This window comes from Saccopteryx bilineata, chromosome 1 (assembly GCF_036850765.1).
Source record: "Saccopteryx bilineata isolate mSacBil1 chromosome 1, mSacBil1_pri_phased_curated, whole genome shotgun sequence".
NCBI classification, from domain to species: Eukaryota; Metazoa; Chordata; class Mammalia; order Chiroptera; family Emballonuridae; genus Saccopteryx; species Saccopteryx bilineata.
Window position 1 is genome coordinate 369,040,742 of NC_089490.1, and position 25,100 is coordinate 369,065,841.

A 25,100-nucleotide genomic window follows, 5' to 3' on the forward strand; every position below is an offset into this window, starting at 1 on the left:
AGAGATAGAGGGATAGACAGGGACAGACAGTTAGGAATGGAGAGATGAGAAGCAACAACCATTAGTTTCTCCTTGTGCATTGTGACACCTTAGTTGTTCATTGATTGCTTTCTCATATGTGCCTTGACTGCAGGCCTTCAGCAGACTGAGTAACCCCTTGCTCAAGCCAGCGACCTTGGGTCCAAGCTGGTGAGCCTTGCTCAAACAAGATGAGCCTGCGCTCAAGCTAGCGACGTTGGGGTCTCGAACCTAGGTCCTTCTGCATCCAGTCCAACGCTCTATCCACTGCACCACAGCCTGGTCAGGCGTAAATCCTTTTTTATTCCTATTTTGCTGAGAGTTCTTTTTTTAAAATCACTAGATATTGAGTTTTGTCAAATATTTTATCTGAATCTATTAAAATTATGGTATAGTTTTTACTTTTTAATATGTTAATATTTTGGTTACATTTGTGTATACTATAGAAAAATTTTAAATAACTCATATGTTTTATATATGCTGTTTTATAACTTGTTTTTGAGATTTGTATAAATAATTATTCCTTAAGCAATATTTCCATAAGTAGATGTCCTGTGTCCAGGTGTATGTGAATGTAATATTTTGATGGATATTGCCAAATTGTATGCCCCAAGGATTTTAATAATCATTCCTACCTGTAATTATTGAAAGTATCTTTACTTTCACTAATACTGCTTAGTAGCAAATATTAAAGTCTTTGCCAATGTTATAGGCATTGATGTTTCTTGTTTTGATTTGCTTTTCTTTAATTATGTATTTAGGAATGGTTTATAATGATGTTATGATATCAAACATGTACTGCTTTGTTATTCTAGCTCCAGAAGTTTGGGTGTAAGTGCTGTTTGCACAAGAATATTAATAGCCACCACTGGTGAAGCATTTACCATGTGCCAGGCACTGCCACAAGCACTTTTCTCATGTTATATCATTTCATTGTCACCTGAACTCTATGACATAGGTAATGAATAGAAAAATAAGATATTTGCCTAAGTGCCCAGCATCAGAAAGAGACTGCCCATATGTCTCACATGTTGAAACCATCCAACAATCAAACTAAAATACCGATCCCAACTAGTGAAATAAGAATTGAAATTCTAGCTTCAAATCTTCCAAATGTCATTAATGATTCACTGTTTCTTAAGGCAAGCATATTTTCTCATTTTTTTAGATACAGAAGAGCATACCTCCAATGACTAACTTCTATGTTATATTCCTGAGCTTTCAAAACAAGTACTCAATCAAATATCGAATAAGAGGGTAACAATGATGAACGATTTCATTTACGGGCCTCCGTTCTTCTCAAACCCAACTCATTAGGTTTGAAGTGGTACAATTAGAGCAGCATGGGGGATGGTCTGGTACTGTGAAGACCAGAGAGCTCCCGGGAATCACAACTTTAATTTTAATTTGTGGTACTTCACTTCTGATTTCTTCTCTTTTCACTTCCAATCAGAGCTGCAAACTACTTTTTTTTTTTTACATGCTTTTCTGCAGCCTTCTCTGACTTCCCTGAGGAACTTACACTTGTTTTTCTCTCTATTAATGTGCAATTTCTCCTCCTGTTTCATTGTGTACAGCTACAGAGGTGAAGTCATTGAAAGTGCCCCTTTCTTTTCACTCGGGTAAATAAGGAGATCTTTCTTCATGCTGACAGTAGGGTGTCAAAGGCCAGACTTTGTACCAGAAACTTGCTTTTCTAAATCTCAAAACACTTCACCATATGTTCAGCTCACATGTTCTCCTAGCTGGTTAATTTAACCCATGCAGGGCCCCTCTCTGCTTGGGGTAAACACTGGAGACCTAACCTGCTTGTGAATTATTATTTATGGTGATGTCAATTCACAGGTCACTTGTGATGACCCCTGGGTGCTTCTGTGAACTGTGAAAGACACCTCTGAGGAGTGATTGCAGATGAAAGATATTTAGAATTTAAAGATGAAACATAATACCCAGGTCTGACACCTAGAGTTTTATTTAGTTCTTGTGCAGTTCATAAATTTTAAGTAAAACATACTTTCAAAAATTATCAATCTGTTGTATATATTGGTGACATCCAATCTGTTCTAAAATGTCAGCTTGCACACATACATATAATGCCACAGAGTAATATAAGTAAGAGACAATAAAATAAGGGTGACAGAAAAATTAGAGTAAGAAAGAAAAGTTGTTCCCAAAATGTATGCCATGGGATCTTTGCTAGAAATAGGTCATATATTTGACTCTCAATTACCTACTGGTCAAAGCAAAAAAAATAAATAAATAAAACTTAAAGCAAGTTTCAAAATTCTCCAAGGACATAATATATACACTGTCTAGTTTCTCAGCAGCATATTTTACCCAGTGCTCAGAACAGACATAAATTTCTCCTGGAGCTACACATTAAGGAGTCTCTCAAAGAGGGTTTCTCTGGTGAGATTAAAGAGATCAACGTTTTTTTCCCCTAGCACTTGGAAATTATATTCACATCAGAGATCAATATTCTTATTCACAACCCTATGTTCATATTGTAACTTTAATATACCCCCAGTTTAATCTCTTTAATATCAACTTTAATTTAGTAAAAGCAGTTTTATTAGGAGATGTCAAAACAATGTAGTCCAGGTACTTACCTCTCAGGTATTTTGTTCATTCAAGAAAAAAATATCGACTGTCCAGAAGGGTGAAAAACATGGGTGGACTCTTACTAAGGTATTCCTCTCTCTATTTCTTATAAACAGGCTTTTGATTATTATATAACTGGTAAACAAAGGGTTCCAGGTTACTATATTCTCCAGCAGGAACTCAGAGTGCAGATATGTTTTGTAATTAGCCAAAGAGAGAGTAGAGCTAATATTTTCAAAGACTGTTGTTAACAAATGTGTTGTTTATGTTGGTCTTCATGTATTGCTTCTAGGCCTGAAGCCTAGGCAGGCTGAGTGGAGCAGGGATGAGCCTCCATGTTGCTTAAGCTGTGAAAAGCCAAATTGCAGAAGAAGGTCCACACGGGGGCTGCTGGAGTTACAGTGGTGGCAAGGCCCTGAGCTATGGGTGTGCCCGCCCCACCCACTTGGCAGAGCATGGCTAATATAGTGCCCCTACTTCCTATCATAAGCGGGGAGCATCCTAGGATGTCCAAAGAGTTTAAAGTAATACTCTCAATTCCAAACTCTCCCCAAAAAACTAGAAGTTAGAAAATAAGTCTTATTATGTCAGTCCCTTTTTGAAGTCATGAAGATCTTCCTGTGGAATGCTGTGAGCCCTCTTCCTTCTCCCATTCCCTCCCTGCTCAGGACTCCAGACACCCCTATGCAGCGTATTATGCAATTTTGGAGGGTTTACATGACTCCTGATTACCAGATTAAAACCCTTGGTTTTAAAGACTGCAATTTACAGAAAAGTCCAGACTCTTTCAAGGGCCTATGTTACCAGAATAGGCTGTGCCTCTCTGTGCCCCTTTCTCTCCAAGCTCATTTCCTACTGTTTCTCCTCTCCCAAACCTGGAATACTTGCTTCTTAACACATGTCATGTTGACTCATGCCTCAAAGTATTTCATTATGCCCCCCCTTTTTTTAGTTCTTTTTGTTTGTTTGTTTTTATTTTTTTATTTTTTGTATTTTTCTGAAGCTGGAAACAGGGAGAGACAGTCAGAGACAGACTCCCGCATGCGCCTGACCGGGATCCACCCCGCACGCCCACCAGGGGGCGACGCTCTGCCCACCAGGGGGCGATGCTCTGCCCCTCCGGGGCGTCACTCTGTCGCGGCCAGAGCCACTCTAGCGCCTGGGGCAGAGGCCAAGGAGCCATCCCCAGGGCTCGGGCTATCTTTGCTCCAATGGAGCCTCGCTGTGGGAGGGGAAGAGAGAGACAGAGAGGAAGGAGATGGGGAGGAGTGGAGAAGCAGATGGGCGCTTCTCCTGTGTTCCCTGGCCGGGAATCGAACTCGGGACTTCTGCACGCCAGGCCGACGCTCTACCACTGAGCCAACCGGCCAGGGCTCATTATGCCCTTTTTTGTTCCATCTTCCTGAGGAACTTTCACTGAACCTTCCAGAGTCAGCTCTGAAAACTAGGTTCTTAGTTTCCTCGCTCAATCCCCACAAATCACTCACTTATCTCTTTGCCCATAGAGTATTGTACAGACTTCTATATAGCATTGGTCACTCTTTATTGCAATTATTTGTTGACATGAGTGTCTCCTCTATTAGAAAGTGACTTTTAAGAGCATTAACAATGTCTTAGTTGGCTCTGCATCCTTAGATGATAAAATAATTCTTTAAGCATCATTGTTACTTAAGAAGCTTTTCAGTATTTTTTTTTTTTGAAACTATCCAGAGCCTTATCATCTCCCATAGCTCATAGAAGCAGAGCTCTGAGAGGCATTTATGGAGACAAATGCTGTAAGACATTCCAGGACTAAGACAATTTATGGTATTTTGGAGCATATTCCTGTGCAGAAAATTGGTTTGGCCAAACATCTTGATGTGTTAAAAAGGAATATTTACAAGGAATCTGATTTAATTAAGGTGCATTCCCCATGATTAACTGCTAGACACTGCAATTACTGACTTGGAAGTGTTACAGAAATGACTAACACCATAGGATTTTCTAGAATGGCTTATGATTTTCACTCATTTTCAAAATACACAAGCATCAGTCAAATTAGTTGTAATACTTTGTAAGTGGATCATGAATGGATAACTTTATACTCTTCCAGAGTTGAGGAATAAGAAGAATTTTTGCTAAAAATGTTGCATTGTGCTGTGTGATATAATACAGAAGTGATTTTTATCTCAGGATGTCACCTAATATGTGTTTTTAACCTTTTGGCACTCTCGATTATGAAATGGACTCAGATACATGGTGAGGAGTAAATGGTGGAGAGTGGCAGAGTATTTAGCAGGACCAGAGTTGTTTATGCTGAATGCATGGAGCATGCTGAGAGAAAAAGGAACCAATGGCAGGGCAAGATAGAAACAGGGAGGAGGAAGGAATGTGATACTAGCTTATGATAATAGAGCAGCCTCTACTTCCTTCTGCAGAATTAGTCCATTGCTATAAAATCTTCCGGAAATGGTTAATTATAGGGAATCAATATGGTAGAATGAATAGAGTATTGCTTTGGATTCAATTCTTGACTCTTCCTCAAATTAATGTCTATAATTTTGGACCTTAAATAAGGTGATAAGCACAGTGTGTGTACAGAGAGTTGCATTTCATTCATATAACAACAACCTCATACACACAAAGAGACTGTGTTATTGTTATTTCCATTACACAGTTGAGTAGACTGAGACATAGAAGGATTAAGTAACTTGTCCAAGGTAAAACACCTAGTAAGTGGTACCTAGATGAAAATCTAGGTTGTTTTGGACATAACCATATCACTATACTGCTTCCGTGATCTTCTGTAAGTTAACTTGACCTTGTTCAGCTTTAGATCCCTTGTCAATAAAATGCAGGTGATGATGTCTACTTATCTTGCTGTATGATTTCAATAAGCCAATATACAAAAATTTCTTCACCATAATCGAAGGATCTGGATAGCTTGTTAAAAATAAAGATTGGTGTCAAAGGTGTGTATGTGTGTGTGTGTCTGTGTGTGTATATGTGTGTGTGTCTCAGTCTCAGCCTGAGGAGTGGGGTATTTTTTACCTACTTACGTGGAGGTATGGCAGGAAATAGGCAGGCAGTCAGCAGGCAGCCTGGGGTTATGTGACCCAGGCTCAAGGCTCCAAAGCCTGCCAGTGTGCAAACCAGTCAGGCCCTGAGGTAAGCAGAAGAGATCCACAACCAGGATGGCAATGTGGTAAGGGACTTTGCACCCACAATTTGTGCCTTTCACAGACCCTATAAAAAGAGAAGAAACAAGTTCACACCTATTGCCTCCATTTACACCATGAGAACTAAGAGGTAGGAGAAAGGAACTGGGGTGGAATAAAGGATTCGTTTCTTCCTGCTTCATGAATAGCCAAGGCCAAGCTGGTTTTATAGATTTTTTCCCTGGGAGTACTTGTTTGGAAATATAACAAAGGTAATAAAGAAGTTTTGTTTCTATTATTTAGGCTCAAGTACTTCAAGGATTCTCCCTAAATAGGTCACACACACACCCAGAATTGCTACAGAATAATTAGTATGCAAATTCCACACTATATCTCAGACATAATGAGAATTTAATGATCTTTCAGCATTACACAGTTGAAAGCTTATAGATTTAATGATAAGATGTACCTAGTGTAAAAATCCCAGTTCTACCATATGTGTCTTTAGGTCCATTTCTTAATTTTATCTAGCTTTGATTATGCTCCTCTGTAAAATAGAAATAATAATACCTACATTTCCGAATTCATTCACCAAGTAAGCGACACGGAGAACATAAAGCAACTAGAACAGTGCCTGGATCAATAGATGTTAGATCCTTTTCCCTACAACAGAGATTTCTATTAGATTCCTCAAAAATTCTAACATGGTGACCATCACTACTACTCTACTACTCCACCACTAAGAATTTTTCTTCTGTATTTTTTTCATGCATGGCACTTGTCCTCTTCCCCTGGAAGAAGGGAATTCTTTTCTTGCCTTCTCACTTCATCCCATCCATAATACATATTTTATAACCTAATGTTTGATAAGGAAAATATATGTCCATGCCAGAGTATTGTTGCCTTTTGAATGTTCCTCTCCCTACAACAGAAATCCTGCTGAATATAAAAGGGATCATGTGCAGCATTTACATACTTGAGTTCCTGAACCTCTAAATTAACTGGTCCATACTATACTGCTCACTTCTTTTTCTTGAATCCCCTAGTTACCAATTTTTTACTTTTTCTATCATTTCATCCTTGCTTTATTCTTTGGCTCGAATTATGTTGCTGTCTCTCTGAACTGTTAATCTTGAATGTCCTTCTCATGAAATAGAATCTTTCTATTTGGATTTGATGGATCAGTGGATTATCATTTACGATAGAGGGGATCAAGGTACCAAATCTAGGGATGGAGGTCAAGCATGCAGCTGGAGCAAACAACGAGGCTCTTTGTCAATCAAATGAGTGTCAAGTAGGAACTTCTAAATCAGTCAGCTTCCCAAGGAGGATGGGCACAGAGAGAATCAGGGCATGAAGGTAAGTATTGCAGGCTCTGTGAAGACACATTTAGGATGGAGAATAAAAGTTTGCTGCAGAGAATGGAGGAAGGCGAAAACTAGAGCAATTTTTTTCCAAAGGAAGCTGTGCTGCTTGTTTTGTTTTGTTTTTTAAATAGAGTTCCCATGGCCTTCAAATTGTTAGGAATAAAGCAATTAAAGAAATAATGTGTGTCATAGACATCCATGGGTTTTATAATCAATACTCCAGTTTTAGGAATCACTCCTCCACTCAAACTACATTTGCAGTGGAAGCAGCTATGTTTCAGTTTTTCTCCTACCCCTTGGCGACTAATAAGTGGCCCAGAGGAAGGAATCTAATGCAAACTGGGCCAAAGAGCCTCTTCTCCAGGACTCTTGGACTTTAAAACTAAAGTGCACAAAAAAATATGCTCAGAATCTATCTTAGATGTTTTTCTTGCTATGCAAAGAAGAAGGAAGAAGCCAGTCTTTTGAGGTAAATAAATGTGTACATACAAAAAAGGTAAAAAACTGATTCTAAAAATGCCAAACAAAGTGTCATTGTGGAGCCTTTGCTGAAGTCATTCTCTTTTACTCTTCGATTTGGCCTATGCCTATTATAAGCCATTTATTCTTCCAAGTCTCTCGTCCTTTAAGAAGCCCTGCCTGACAATACCTGATGTCAGTGTTCTGGGTTGTCTTTAATATGTACAGCATGATCAAACTATTGATGGAAACTATTAGGAAAAAAATTCCTAAACAATTTTTACACATTTAACTTAGAGACAGATTAGTTTGTGTTAAACCCACAAAATCCCAGTGCCTTTAATAGAGATGCCATGATCAAGGTATATAGAAATAGAAAATTTTATTAAAAATATTTCCAATGACCTCATGAAGTATTATATGACAACCTGCTTTTGGCCAAACATGGGTCTAGTTCTATGCTTCTGAAAAACAAGGGACTATTAAGAGACCTCAGATAGTCAGCTTGGTCTAAGTATTTAAATATAGCTCAGGCACATTGGATTTTCAATTCCACATACAGCAGTATTCAGGATAGCCCTTTTGTCTCAGCCCAGACTTTAAATGGAAAAAAATCAGTGGCCTACAAAGAGACCACACGTGCACGCATGTGCGCGCACACACACACACAACACGTTCACTGTGTCTGTGGCAGCATTATGAATGCAGCTGCTGGACCCAATGGTGAGTGTTAACAATAGCAGAGGCAACACAGCAGACGGTCAGCACATTCACCCAAATGTCAGGCAGCAGCATCATTAACATAGTGCAGTGTCCAATAACTCTGAGCTCCCCGTGGATGGGGACTGCTCAGGAATAATTACTTGGACATCACATGTACTTCATCACTTCCAAATTAGATTTTACTAATCCACCGCTTTATTCTCAGTGTAATCTCATTACCACAATGGTGCTTTTTTTTTTTCAACGCCTCGAAAGATTTATTGCTTCAAACCAATAACAAGATTTAGAGATTGCCAAAGGACATATTATTTTAAGATTTAGACTGATGTGAGTGGGGCTGTGGAAATCCATTCCTTCTTCCATCCCCCATACTCCAAGAAAGATTTTACGGTGAAAAACAAGTTATAGATCCATATCTTAATTTTCCTTTTTATAATAATTACAAATAAAACCATATTAAAGAATGCTGCTAATTATGTAGTAAGGAGAATACGGGTCACCTGATCATTATATACAGTCTCTCCTTGTAGAAATGCATCTAGGAAAAAATGTCATCTATTTTTAGTGGACATTTTGTCATGTGTATTTTATTTTTTCTCCAAGAATAATTAGGTAAAATGGAGGTCCTTGGTGTGTTTTGTTTTGTTTTGTTTTTTCATTCATGTTGACCCAGAAAAGATGAAGTTAGAAAATGCTGAATGACTTCTTCCTCCAAGACACCGTAGTGTTTCAAGAGCTGCAAATTTCAGACCATGCCAAATAGGAATTCTTTTGTTGTTCCACAGGGTAATTCAACATAGCCTGGGTATTATAATCAACAAAAACAATCATATAATATGAAAACAAGACAAATTTATGATGGAAAATTATCAAAAACCAATGTCTTGCTTTTATATTTCTTTTATTAAATTGCCTCAGAATATTTTCCTGATTGCTAATATTTATGCACACTTTATATAATTTCATACATTATCTAATTACCATCTTAGAGAATAAAAAATATGAGATTAATGATAGGTTGGTGGACTGAATACTAATATATTTAATTAGTTGCACTTACTTTACAGGAGGTTGTTTGCCTCTAATATAGGACAGATGTTGTAATTACAAAAATAATAAAGATTATCAGCATGTTTTCCGTACCCAGGACACATGAAAATAGTGGTGGAAACAGATAATTAGATACATGGTTATTACTTACCAGGATGAGTGATGTATAGGGTACAAATTCTCTTTAGGAGCATGAACTCGGCTTACTTTTGTAGGTTTGATATTTGATATGTTCCTAATTCTTCTTTCAGGGACAAAACCGGTCATCTGGACTATATATTTTTTGTATGTCCCTATGAATTTGTCAACTAATTGCCACCGTACGCCCTATATTGAGGGTGTTAGCTACTAACTTTTCTGCTCGAGGAAGGAATACAAAGCTTTGAAAGACCCAGATTTTGGATCTCGGTTGGCCAATAACTGGTGCTTTGTTCTTGAGAAAAACCAACAGTATATCTAGACTTCAGTTTCCTATCTCCATGGTGAAGATTTGAACTAACGTATCCCTACAGATATTTGAAATTCTGAAAGTTCATGACTTTAGTTATCTTTCCAAATTGTATACCCCCCAACATTATTATAGGATATATTTGAAGACCATCAAGATCTACAAAAAGGGGAGAAGAATAATAGAAGAATTAAAAATAACTGAGTATCTGTTATGTGACATTGATACTTCACAAAAAATGTAGGAGTAGAAGATTATATCCCAGGAGTACTCCGCAAGTCTACTAACCTGCACAGAACATATACCTATATTAGAGCTGAGATTCAAACACAATGACTAAAAGTTATTGTAATGGTATTCCAGGTACCTATACATGGAATTAGAATCAATAGTCAATAATTTGGGTCAGAGATATTACATCCTGGAATATAAGGGCACATATTTTTTTTTAAAAGCTGACCTTGTACATATAAAATAACCATGTTTGAGAAGTCAAAAACAATAATAAAAACAAACAAGAACAAAAATTGAGTAAACACTTTGGTTAAGAACGTCGTATTTCTGGAAGATGATCTTTGCACTCTGAAAGTACACTTCCTCTTTGATCTCTAAGGGTAATACAGGGTTCTACCTGGAAAATATACTAAATATATGATACATCATTAAAGGACTGGCTGGGGTTCTTCATGTGTGGGCTTCTTTCATGGGCTCTGGGTCTCACCTCTTCAGTCTGCTCCAGTTCTAATGCCCAAGTTAGAGGCCAAGTACAGGTAGCTCAGATTTGACATCCCTCCCACCTCATGGACCTCTGACCTCAGCCTCTTCCCTAGTTGGTGATTCTACCACTGTTGCTTAGGTGCTGACAGCTGAAATAGTTGCCACCACCTCCCACAACGTTGGGTACACACAACCTTTTTTTATGTAATACATTTTATTTGGTAAAAATTTCAAAATAGGCTGACCTCTTTTACCATAGCAACCAGATAAGAATAAAAACATGCAGTCAATGTATTTGCTGGAGTACAGACTATCAGAAAATCATGATGTCCAAGAAGGGGTTTTTTGGGGGTCCTGTTTTGCTCTATCCCTCCACCTCCCTCACCTAGCTCCCCCTCTCCCCGTCACTCATAATGCCAGAGGCTTCAGATAGTGGTTAATGACAGTGGTTAATCAGTGGCTGTCCAGGCTCTGTTCCATGTCATCTTCGATCTGAGACTAGGCATTCAGAGCAGTCACTATCTTAGACACTACTGGTTATTGAGGCAGTGAGGAGAGGATAGTAAAGCCCTTGATGGCTTTTCAGGTTTCTCTTTAGCTTACTAAAATTTATTGAACAAACCAGGTCACTTGGCCAAGTCTGATTCAGGGAGGCAGAAAAATAGAATCATGCCATACAGAGAAATACATTGCCAAAAGCCCTTCAGAATGGTTTTACCAGTTTAGCATTTCCCCAACATTAGATACGCTGATTTGACAAAACAAAATTATATTTGATTCTTTTTTTTGAAATTATACTTAGTTTAGTTAATTATTAATGAATAAAAGCCCCATTTAGGTTTAATTTTGCATATACTGGATGTGAGTCCTTGGGACCTCTCTAGCCTTAGTTTATTTATCTGCATAATGGAGGAAGGAAAATTTCTATCTCATTAGATGATGGTAAAGATCAAATCTGATAATATGTGAGATTATTTTAAAGGAGGATTCCATTTAATAATTGTTTATGTGATATTGAATGTCTAAGTATAATAAAAATGACAATAAGAACTACAATATTATGTACTGAAGACTAAAGTGTAGAAAAATGGTCAAAACATTGCAATCAAAAAAGTTCTGGTCCTAGGTATTCCAGTAATAATTTATCCACCGTGAAGAAATTATAATACCCATTCTGCAGGACCTTTATGACAATTCAATGAAATACATTATATAGGGCATGTCACTACTGTCATTTGAAAGTGATCATTTAACTTATAAAATCAATGTTTCAAGTTTTAAGGTTTTAAAATATACCTGTGGATTTCTCTTTGACTTGGGAACTGTTAAGCATGTCGTTAGAGCTTTATTTAAAGTAGCATTTGTTCAGCATTATAGCCAACAAATCTTTAAAACACAAAAACAATAACTGGAGACCTTGTATCCATTAAGTGTGTCACTTAGTGAGAAGAGAATTATTGAATCCTCCATTCATAATTTGTCTTTAGAAACTTTCCACGGTGGTGCACAAGGACATATTATTTATTATGACTTTTATGATTTTTTCTTTCTTTTGCTATTTTAATATGTTTGTGCAGAGCACAGATGTCAAGGATAGAGAAGGAAATGAAATATGTTGGCTGTTCTTAATCTTCCATTCATTTACTCATTATTGCAGCTTATATATACCACACTTATTTTCTGCCAAACTCTCTCCTGACCTTCCACATGCATTATCTTATGAAAGACTCCTAGTAAATTCATGAAATATGTGTTATCATTATTTTAATTTTTATAAAATAGAAAACTGAAATTTAGTGAGTTTAAGAACTTTACTTGGCCCTGGTCGGTTGGCTCAGTGGTAGAGCGTCGGCCTGGCGTGAGGGAGTCCCGGGTTCGATTCCTGGCCAGGGCACACAGGAGAAGCGCCCATCTGCTTCTCCACCCACCCCTCTTCCTCTCTGTCTCTCTCTTCCCCTCCCGCAGCCAAGGCTCCATTGGAGCAAAGTTTGCCGGGGAGCTGGGGATGGCTCCATGGCCTCTGCCTCAGGCTCTAGAATGGCTCTGATTGCAGCAGAACGACTCCCCAAGATGGGCAGAGCATCGTCCCCTGGTGGACATGCTGGGTGGATCCTGGTGGGGCGCATGCGGGAGTCTGTCTGACTACCTCCCGTTTCCAGCTTCAGAAAAGTACAAAAAAAAAAAAAAGAACTTTACTTAAGACCTCAGTAAGAAGTTGGTAGGTCTGAGGCTAAAACTGGAATTATTTGCCTTCAAAAAGCATAATCTTGATCAGCATGCTAGCCTACCCCAAGGCAAAGACATTTTGGCAAAGAGAATAAATAGAATATTTGTAAAAGCTACATGTTTAATGTGAGAGACACAGCTAAATAGTATTCAAAGTTTTTGACCTTGGATAACCTGGAAGATATAGGTTACTGATCTGAATTCATATCAATCAAAATAAATGTTTAATTTAGTGCATTTCTCAAGATATGTTCAAGGCAACCATTATGTTTACACTCTACCTATATTTTACTCTAAATACAAGAGTAAAAAATTTAAAAATAAAAATTAGTTTTTGTTAGGTATTGGTACTTAATACTATTACATGTATTAGTATTAGTATAAAACTTATGAAGACTTTGTACATGGAATTGGCTGTCTAAATTCACAATTAACCCTAATTTACAAATGTACTCAAATAACAGAGTCAAGATCCTGGGATGACAATTTCAAACAGTACAAAACCAGAAATATATGTTCTTCACTATTTTTTCTATTTTGTAGCTTAATAAGTTGATTTTTCTGGATAAATAGATACATTCCATTGTGCCATTGAGACTAGAAAGAGTAATGGTTTTCTCTATGACAACAACATGATTAATAAAAGCTACATACTCGGTGTAAGCAATGGGTTGCACTAATTATATTTTAAAAAATACCTCAAGATTCTAAAACTGAAATCAATTTTTTATGGCAGAAGTCTCCCACTATTTAATTGACTTACCTTTAACAATTTGATGCATCAGGTCAAGTCTCTCAGCTACCAAGGAAGTACATTTCACAATTAATTTACCTCACAGGGATTGCCAGGAAGTTGCTCTATTGTGATTTTCTATGGCTATGGTGAGTGATTAGTAACACCTGTTTCAAAAAATTTCCAGTCATGCTTAATAGCGGAGAACATTGAGCCTTGGCTACACATTTATTTCTGTGCAAAAGTAGAGCCAAATCTGTTTCCTATGGGAAATTTGGACCTAACTCCCAGGCATTCCTTTGAGCAATCTGTTTACAACTATGCTGGCCAAATAGTCAGCCAAATGTGTGAGGTAGGCTCCTTGGCTTTTGTATTATATGTAAATCTTACCCTGTTCTACAGTGATTGAAAATATATGGAAATGCTTTTAATCAGAAACCTAGAATGTCTGCACTCCAGCCCCTAACTAAACAGTATTATCTCAAATAATTGCAACCTATTCCTTAAAGCCCCATTAAAAGAATCAACATTCATGGAAGATTATCTGAAAGATATTCAGTCTAATGTCTCTAAAATATATTCTTAAATCAAGACCGAGTATGAGAGAGAGAGAGCAGCGAAGCTAGGCTGTGTTGTTTTTGCACTTGGTTGAATTTTTCTTACTGAATTGCTATTAATTTTGATGGCAATAGCCTTCATTAGAGGACATCACAATAGACAAATCCTTTATGACAGAGATTTAATTGAGCTTGTTGTTCATTACACTGGTTTGGAATGGCAGGGAAGCCCTGACTTGTGGAGCAGCTCCAGCCACTGATAATAGACCTCAGAATTTACACATTGTTCACAGGCATTTTCTCTGTTTTCCCTCTCCACTCACCATTTAACATGGTATCTTCATGGTTTATTGTTTGTCCTGTTATATTTTATATAATTATAAAATGTATTCATTTAAGAAGGTTATTTATTAATGGCCATACACACTGAAGGGAGTACAGCTTGATGAAGTTTCATGAAGTGAATACACCTAAGTGGCCACCACCTGGGTGAAAAAATACATTATCAGTGCCTGAAACCACCTCTTGAGCCTCTCCTTAGGCACTATTCCCCATTCCCATTCTTTTGTGTCTGGCTCTTGTACCTCAATGTTATATGTTTGTGAGATTCATCCATTATGTTTCTTTATGTAGTTGGAGTGTGTATATTTTTATTGATCTGAAGTGTTTTGCTGTATGAATATTCCACAATTTACTTAATGACTCTATGGTTGATTGATATTTTGGGTGTTTTTGGTTTGGAGTGTTCAAATTATACTTCTATAAACTTTCTTTACCTGTGCCTTTTTGTTGGATATATATAGGTTTCTTAGAATAATTTTTGCAAAGAATGAAGAAGGGAGTGGCTATATATACAAGTATACATAACATATTATGGAATGTGGATAAACTTTTCAGTCAACTATCTGAACTGTTTTAAACAGAAAAATAAAATGATCAGAAATAAAGTTTTTAGCAAAATGGTGTAAAGAATGTGTTGTAATGGAGGGAAAAACCCCAGAAATAGGTGACAATTGAAATGATCCAAATGGAAGGAGATGAGAATGTCCACTAAGGGGGGTAAAGAGGGAAATATGGAATAGAAATATTTGAGGAGATAGAAGACTGGATGACTGTCTATGCGAGGATGAGAAATAGGCTGACATGATTACTTAAGCACCTGAGAAGATGGTGGTCAGTTGCCAAGAGATGACATTCAGGAAGAGAGAAAACTTGTTGGGGAGGAGCAAAGATGCTGAAATCATGAATTCATGTTTGGATATGTTGAGTGTGAGAAAACTTCTTCCAAAGAGAATGAGAGATCAAGTAGACACTAGAACAGAGGAGGAATGAACAGTGAGTGTTATTATCTCATCATATGAGTCGGAGCGGCTGCTTTTTTATGTATGTTGATGTGTATTTTCTGTTGCAAGAAGAGACCCAATAATCAATGTACCTAATTGGGCTGTAGGTTGTATATGAGGTAAAGAGAAAAATATTTTATCTGTATTTATATTGTGTTAGAAGTTGCAAAAGTCTCTAAATAAATTCCCTCCTCTCTACCCTACATTTTTCTTTCTTGCTGGCAACACTTCTACTCAGAACTTCAGAATCATAAAACTATATTCTTCAAAAGGGCCCTTTGAGGTTATTCCTTCCAATTGCTTTGATTTTATGATGAATAATTGAAGTGGAAAGAGGCTAAATGGCATGTCCAAAGCACAAAATCTGACAGGGAGCCAAGAACAGCACCCTGGTCTAATTTCTTCTTGCCATTTTCTCTTAGATAATCTATATTGGCTTCTCAACTGGTCTCACCATGCCCAATCTCACCTTTTATCAATTTGTGTTGCCTAAGGCTACGAAAGTTTTGAAGTTGTCAATCTCTGTTCAAAAGCCTTCTTTATCTTTGCTCAGTGCCTGCAAAATAAAAGACTGAACTTTTGAGCTTAGTATCCAAGGCCCAACTGAAAAAAAAAGGTCTCATGTTTTATTGTTATAGTCCAATCACACAATATAATTTGCCATCCCCCAAATACAGCCGATAAATGATACCTCCAGTCTCTGTCTTTATTTGGCAAAACCTCATTCACTTTCCAAAGCCTGTTCTAAATACCAACTATCCCATGAAGAATTTCCTCATCCCCCTAAATTATGCCCCTCTTTGAGCATGTTTTTCATCAGAGAAATGGGGATAGTAATACCAAACACATAGGCTTGTGCTAGGGATTGAATTAAAAATTCAGAACTCCTAGTAGAGAGCTGGATATGAAGTAGGCTCTCAATTCCTCTTTTTTAAAGATTTATTTGGACCCTCATGGTTGTGTCTCTGGTTCCTTACTTCTACCCTTGTATTTTGCGTTTCTAAAATTTTATGTGTGTTTGACTTAATCCTCTGGCTATATCGTAAATATTTCAGGGATCATAAAGTACTTAGGGCTGGGGCCAGGCCTCATTCCTTTTTGTATCACCAGCCTCTAACTCCCTTCCAGGTTCTAACTAGGGTGCTTAATAAATACTTCAGCGATTAACTTGAATTGATTAAATCCACAGTCTAAACTGCCTTCTCACCATCTAGTCTTAAACCACTGAGTTTGACAGAGGAAAAAGTTGCACAACGAAGGAGTTTGAGGACTGCAAGCAATTAGTCTCTCCCACACCCTATTGCCTTTCTGTCTACCCCCTGGGCGATACGCCTGTCATCAGAATAGCCATTTAAACCTTCTCAGCTCTCCTCAGACTTCCTGCTTCTCCATCTTTCCTCTCACTTAATCAGTCACATAAGATACAGAGCATGCCCCTCTTATTTCACAACAAAAGTATAGGAACTATTTCCTGCAAACTCATTCACCAATTTATTCACATTCCCTGACAGCACTTCCCCTTGTTCTTTCTTCCATTTTTGCTTTCCCAATGGACTGGTTGTTGCTCCTTCTATGTTAGGCTAATTCTTCAACTGTGTTCTTGATTTCTAAACTTGCCCACTTCTTCAGGTATGTTCCCATACTTATTATTTTTCTTCTCTTCCTCTTTTCCACTGACTCCTTTCTAACCACGTTTGAACATACTTAGTTGCCCCCGACCTTAAAAAAATAACTCATCCGTTCATGCTAAACATTTCTTAGGTTCAACAACATCATGCTATTTGCTTTCCTGAGTCACCTATGTTTATGGCTCCTTTCTCTCATGTGCCCCACAACCCACCATAGGAGACTACCTTCTGTCACTCACATGAAAATGATCTGGCAGAGAATGCCAGTGGTTTCTTGATTGCCACATCTGAGCGATTCGCTCTCCTCCATGGCCCACTCTGAGTGGCTGCATCACTCTACTGCTACCTTCTTGGCCTCGTTTTCTCCAGCCTGTTCCTTCAGTGTCAGTGTTTTTCAGGTCCCTGGCTTTCTTCTTTCCTTTCTCTTTAAGTGATCCCATCATTGGCCATTGCTCCATGGATTCTCTGTTTAACAACAACTCTAATAGCTGTAATTCTCTACTTGGTCTCTCCTCCCGCCTCTAGACCAGATCTTGTTACTAAATCTCAAACCTGTGCACGTCTTTCCATTTTCATTGCTACACCTTTATTTCAAAACTTTATTTTTTTTATTTGAATTACTGTATATACCAGTTTGCTGAGGATACCATAAAAAATAAAACAAAACAAAAACACAGACTGGATGGCTTAAAAAATGAGTATTTATTTACTCACAAGTCTGGAAGCCATAAATTGTGTCTTTGGTGTTGTATGTAAAAAGGCATAAATGATTCTATTTTTAAAGTCATGCATAAACGGTTCCAAAAATAATTTCAGATGAAAAAGTAGAGAAAAGTTTGTGTTACAAAATTTCAAAACAAAATTTTGCATGTGCACTTCAGACTGTGCGTCCCTTTCACTTAGTGTCCCTGTCTTACTAAGTTCTTATGCAAGTTTTATCATCATGGAACGTATTAATATTTCAGATCTTGGTTATTTGTAGAGTATGGAGAGGCAGGGAAATGAAATGTAATAGCATTTAGGCACTCATTTTCTTTCTGCAGAACACATTTATCTTTAGGAAATATAATTATTCTCTCCTTTATATCAGTACTTTCCATAACAAAAATTAATGACCCTATGATCCAAATACTTTTCCTTTGACTTAAATGAGAACTGCTTGAAGACTCAAATAGCCTTCTGATTTTTAGTCATTGCATAAAAAGGAAAAGAAAATGGCATCTTAATAGGTCACATCACATTATAACAAGGTCAAAGAGACTACACATATTCTTTTTTTAAAGATTTTATTTACTCAATTTTCAGAGAGGAGAGAGAGAGAGAGAGAGAAAGGGGAGGAGCAGGAGGCATCAACTCCTATATGTGCCTTGACCAGGCAAGCCCAGGGTATCGAACAGGCAACCTCAGCGTTCCAGGTCAACGCTTTATCCCACTGTGCCACCACAGGTCAGGCTACATATTCTTTTTTTTTTTTTTTCAGGCTACATATTCTTTGTATCAAAATATAAGTGCTCTTGCCTGACCTGTGGTGGCACAGTGGATAAAGCATCGACCTAGAGTGCTGAGGTTGCAGGTTCGAGACTGGGCTTGCTGGCTCAAGGCACATATGGGAAGCAACTACCACAGGTTGATGCTTCCTCGTCCCCACCTTCCACCCTCACTTTCTCCTCTCTCTAAAAACATCAACAAATAAAATATGAATATATATATAATTGCTCTTAATATATTAACCTAATAAGTGGACAGCTTTGTAACTCACAAATTTTAATTTTTCAATGCAGAACCTTTTCACTTACATGCGAAGTAAACATCTACATTATTTGTGACTAATAACAAGTTTCCAAATGTTAATACTACTTTTTTAAAAAAAAGTGATTACCATACTCTCTAGGGCAATGATAGTGGACCAACTTGTTTTGTATGTGAATTTTTAAAAATATCTTCTAACATTTTATTGCTAAAAAATGATGCTTGCTGAAAATGTATTGAAGATGCCCTTTATTAGATTAAGGAAATTACCTTCTACTACTAGTTTGCTAAAAAGTCGTTATCATAAATTGTCACTCAACTTTATCACAGACTTTTTATTCATCTGGTAAATGTGATTACATCTTGTCATTTATTCAGTTAATGTTGTGGTTGCATATTTTTTTAAGATCTGTGTATTGGTTTTTTTTTCTATTGTTAATAGTTACTTCAACTCTTTTGGTCTGTCTTCGCCTTGTATATCTTTCACTATCCTTTAATTCTAGCCTTTTCATATCTTTAATTTTTAGATGTGCTTCTTGTAGATAAAATAATCAGCCAGTAATTTATTAAATGTCCTCTGGAAGATGGTTGCGTGGTTAGGCACTGGGGATAAAATAGAGAACAAGAGATATAAGTTCCTGACCTCATGGGATGCCCACTGGCATGGGAGAAATAAAATAAATATGTACCCAAGTGATAAATAACTAAATGGTTGTTGATTGTGATCAATACTATAAGGTACAGAAAAAGAGTGTTAGGATAGAGGGCAATGGATGCTGACTACTTTAAATAGTATAGGTAGGGAAGACAACTAAGAGAAAAAGCCAACCATGTGAGGAGCAAGGAAACTAATCATAGCAGAGGAGGAAATGCACGCATACATCCTGTGCCAATATAAACTTAGCATGCTCTCGGAAACTGTGCAACAGCGCTCTGTTGTGAACATTGTGAGCAAGTGATTGGAGGATTCTAAGAGGATATGAGGAAACAAAAGGGGGAGATGATACAGAGTATTTATGTCATAATAAATAATTTGTATTTAAGTGCAATAGAAAACTATTCTAAGTTTTTAGATACAATAATATTCTTAACTTACGTTGCTAAAAGTTCAGAATGATTTCCATGTAGAAATGGATCTGGTGCTGGTGGAAACATGGGGAGAGGAAACAGGCACCAGATAGGATGATCTTGCTGTGAAGAATACTGGTAGCCTGGATTGAATTGGGGAAAGTAGCTGGATTTGGAATGTGTCTTGGATGTAAAACTAATAGAAACTGCAGGCATTTTGGATATGTGGAGTAAGTGGCCAGAGAGGGTCAGGCACGTTTCTCATGGTCAAGTCTCAGAGTGGTAACTTTAACTGATATGAGAGAGATACAGGGTTAGAGATAAAACAGAATATTTATTTTGGTGTTTATCCATGTGTGACCTCTGAGGAGTGGTTGTGGAAAGAAAGAGATCAAATTTAAACTTATTATTATTGAGATGCCTCTGAAGCATCCAAGTGAAAATATGAAGTTAACAGTTATATATATATATACACACACCTGTTACTTAGAGAAAATTCATGGACTAGATTTACAAATTTGGAAATTGCCATCATATAGAATATCAGAATAGTTTTGAATCAGGACTGCATGAGTTCATTTTGTTTTGCAATTTACTAGCTGTGCAACTTTGAGCAATTTATTTAACCTTTCTGTATTTCAGACCTGTCACCCTATAAAATGAAGATAATAATGTAATTGTTATGTCAATTAGGTAATTAATACAGAGAGCACAGGTTAAAAAAATAGAAAAATTCTACTTGTGTTAAGCCTAAATATATGTGAGCTGCTATAATCATCACCACCATCATCATCACCATCACCATCATCTCTATGGATTATTTTTCGTAGGTAAATTTTTCTTCTTAATTAATGACTAATAATGAAATTTAAGGTGAAAGCAAACATTGTAGGAGAAATTATTACAGGATGAATACATTTGGAAACAGGATATTTTGTAGCCTTCAATCAGAATACCAAATTAATAACCAACACCGCCCTCTGTATGAGAGCTAACCTCTAACCTAGCCAATCAGTGCCAAGCATGTAGTCAATGCTAAGATAATGTTTGTGAGATGAGCAATACTAAAATATACTGGAAACAGTCTGGATTTTTAAAGTTGTATATTCTGTAGAGTGTTCTAGGAATTGGCTGAACACCTCTGGCTCATTGAAATGTTAAAAGGATCTCTTGCCAAATGTCATTCCAGGATTGTGTGTATGTCAAGCTGTTCTATTACACTTGCCACAACAGAGTCCCTTCTCCAAGTCCAGCACAAACTTACAATTCAAAATATACACACCAAAAAGAATGATCCATTACAATTCTTACCACTCAATGAAGTAATAATTTTTTATCTGGTTCAAATAACTGCATTCCTTTTTTCTATCAGCTGGTGATCCTCAACTGTGCATAATCTCTCACCGACAAGTGAATGTTTATGTAATAGAATTGTCAAAAATAAAGAAAAGATGAGAACCTATATTTGAACCAGTCACTAGGCTCTCCATGCTGGTACTAAATATTTTGGTGCACTCTAGTGGTAGAAGGAGATAGGCTAGGAGACTTGGCAGTGCACTAGGATTAGCAATAGTGATGGTTTTAAAAAATGTTTCAGCCACTGTGGGTTTCAAAATGTGACTAAGGGAATGCTTTATATAAAAGGTGAAATTTACATATGAACCTTGCCTTGCTCCACCCAGAAAATACCTAGAGGAGAATAACTACATTCCTTTAATAAAAGAACATTGCAGTTTAAATAAAAATGTAATGTGTATTGCTGAAAGTTTCCTGTCTTTTGAGACATTTTATTTTTAACAGGAATGGAGTTTTTTATTTTCTTTCCATAGTGACAGTAAGAACTATTTTTTGATAAAAGACATCAGGGATTAGAATATGTGCATATGAACAAAACAAAAATGGTCATAAATGCAAAATAAATATTTATATACACATTAATAAATGTTCATTTTATGTTTTTGTAGTTGCTTTTTATCTTCTCGTACCTCTGGCTTTTCCTTCCTGTAATCAATTCTAACTCCCAGATTTGTGATCATTTATTCCTTGGTTCACAAATGCTTCCTTTGGGTGACTCTTTCTCTACTTTTCTAGTTACTGTTGATTCTCTTTTAGTGTAATTTGTATCCTCATAGATTATAAATTTCTGGAAGACACAGCTGTGCCTGGCCATCCCTACCACTTTCATAGCAAACACAATACCTAGCACATGGTGGGCATATGGAGTATCTGAGGAGTGAACAGATTCATGAACATCCTGACCTGCTGCTTTAGAGACACGCCACAACAATGGATATATTCATAGGTCCTCATTCTCTGAAGTTCCTAGCTCAGTCTCGAAAGCTAGCTAAGAGGGAGTTTGGACCTCTTCAGAGCTGTTGTCTCCTTGAAAACCAAGTGCTATGCCAAAAAGAAATGATTTCGCATTATTTCCCTCCTTTTCAGGCATCAGCATGATCTGGTTATGGTATTTGTCTTTGAGATATGGAGCATGAAGGAGAGTCCAAGATAACTCCAGGGTTTTTGTTTTGAGCAATTGAATAACTGGTGATACTATTTATTTGTATGGTCAATGTCAGAAAAGGTGCAGTTTGGGGTACAGATTTTTATTACATATAAGCATTCAGTAAATGTTCACTCTAATAATTGTTACTAGTTGTTTTACCTTCAGTAAGTTTCTTAGCTTCTTTCAGCAGGACACAGAAAAGAATATAATAACTACCAACTACCTCTCAAGGTTCAACAAGATTGTGCGTCTATATATTTCTATCCTGAGTCTCCGCCAGAGCTTTTGATATTACCTCATTTATGACAATGTCTATCCACAACATTCAAAGTAAAGGATACTAAATAATACATAGAATATATATAACACAGCTATGCTAAATAAAACTCCACTTAAAAGAGCAGTTGCCTTGAAAATGCTGTTTTGACTAGTTTTTATGGGGCAAATCAGTAGCATGATTCAAACACAGGCTCCTGGGCCAAGAGAGGCAGATGGTAGCTGTTTCTCAGGCTAGGACTGTAAGGGAAGAATTTCTGGGTTTTTTCCGAGTACAGTTTCCAGTATCTTAGTTTATACATATTTCCTTAGTGTATAAATATTGTGGATCTGGGCTTGTTTTATTTGTGTACATTCAACTACCATAGCCCTGGGTAAAGTTAGTTTTTTGGGAATCAAACAGCTCACCTTGAAAATCAAATTGAGGCAGCCCTTAAAAAGAAAATTACTTCTTTCAAAGAGTGAAAATATTGAAAATGAGATTTGGTCTTGAGAGACGTGGGTTTTGGATTAAGATATTATATACATTTCCAAAAGAGTTTATGAGTGATTCTTTCAGTCAACAGATTTTGCTATGGGTCTGTTATGTGCTAACCCTGCTTATGTATAAGGAAGAGTTGAGGCTGTATAATTAATTACCCAGTGGATTAGAGGTACTGTGCAGAAGAAATCTAGCCTGGGGCCTGGCTATCAATGGAACATATCATTTACTATGTATCACATACTTCTATCCCTTAGGCCCATTGTACATGCTGCTCTTTCCATCTGGAAGATATTTTCCTGCCTTCTCTGCCTTATACATCCCAGCTTGTTCAAGATGCTACTCTCATGTCATTCTCTCCATAGAGCTTTCCCTTGTCTCCCACTCATTCTTAAGCACCTGGTTGGTTCATATTCAAACCAGCAATATTTTCCAAACTTCATTTACCTTTCTCTCTCTTGAGTTTCTTTTTTCTATAAATCCACATACTTATAGCATTATTAAAGATATAGTTTGATTATATAGACACACTATTTATACCTAATTCAATTTCATCTTATGCAATACCTATAAAATTAAATAAAAAGTTCATGGTTTTTACAGTATTATTCAACAAATGAAAATAAGTATATACTACTCATAAAAACAACACAATAAAAAAAACATTTTCACACCACCAGTAGAATGTATACCTTGCTTTGGGAATCACTGGCTTTATTATGATGAGTTGTTAATGGATTACTTTAAATAGTTCCAGTTCTCTACCCTCCCTCTATCCATATCCTTCACTATGCACCTTTGTAGTGCTCTTCCATTATGGACAGGGTGCAAATCTCTGCCCTTGAGCTTGACCGATTGACTCACTTTGGCTAATGGGATGTTAGTAAACAGAGTACAAATGAAAGAATGCAGGCCAAGATTAAGGTACTCTGAGTGAGGTACCTAAAATGTAAAATTTAAGGGAGCACTCACTCTCACTGTTGTGACTCAGATTGTGGAGACTTGAAAAAGCTATCAGGCTTCCTCTTGCAGTTCTTTCAAGGCATTGAAAAGAACATACCAACTAGTTTCAGGAGAAATATGAGAGAATGAAGCAGATCTGCCCCACCCTAGGTGTCTGAGTCAAGCCCAGCCTAAGGTAGAGCCCTCAGCCATCTCACAGAAGCATGAGCAAGCCAGTCAAGATCAGCCAATCCTCATTAACCACCCAGCAGATCCACTGACCCATAAATTATCATGGTAAATAATGATGATTTTTATTACATATAAGCATTCAGTAAATGTTCACTCTAATAATTGTTACTAGTTGTTTTACCTTCAGTAAGTTTCTTAGCTTCTTTCAGCAGGACACAGAAAAGAATATAATAACTACCAACTACCTCTCAAGGTTCAACAAGATTGTGCGTCTATATATTTCTATCCTGAGTCACCGCCAGAGCTTTTGATATTACCTCATTTATGACAATGTCTATCTACAACATTCAAAGTAAAGGAGAGGCTCCTCTAATAATTTGTGAGTGTTTTTTATTCAACTTCTTTCACATGTTGTTTGATACCAGGATTGCCATAAATGACATAATTATAGTTTTTGGTTTTGAAGAATCCTTTAAATGCTATACATGCGATAAGTCATTGAGCACTGACAACTTATAAAATAGATGTAACTTTATTTTACAAAAAAGAGAGAGACTCAGAGCTGTTACATCGTTTTATAAGGTAACACGTCCTACAAATATCAGCCAAACCTAAGTCAGTTTCCCTCTTCTCTAGTATTAAGCTGCTGCCTCACTGCCACCTATAAGGCCTAGCCCAACACAATGACCATTTTCAAAATTTCTGGGCTCTTCTGTCATATAAACATTGTTCTTATAGTTGGCGCAAATGTAATTTAATATTCCACTATTCACCTAATGTTAAAATAGCATTATTTATTAAAATTGTTATAAATTATTATCCTTCCTGGATGACAAATAGAAACTACTATTGGGTAGCTTTTCCCTATTAATGTTGTCTCTA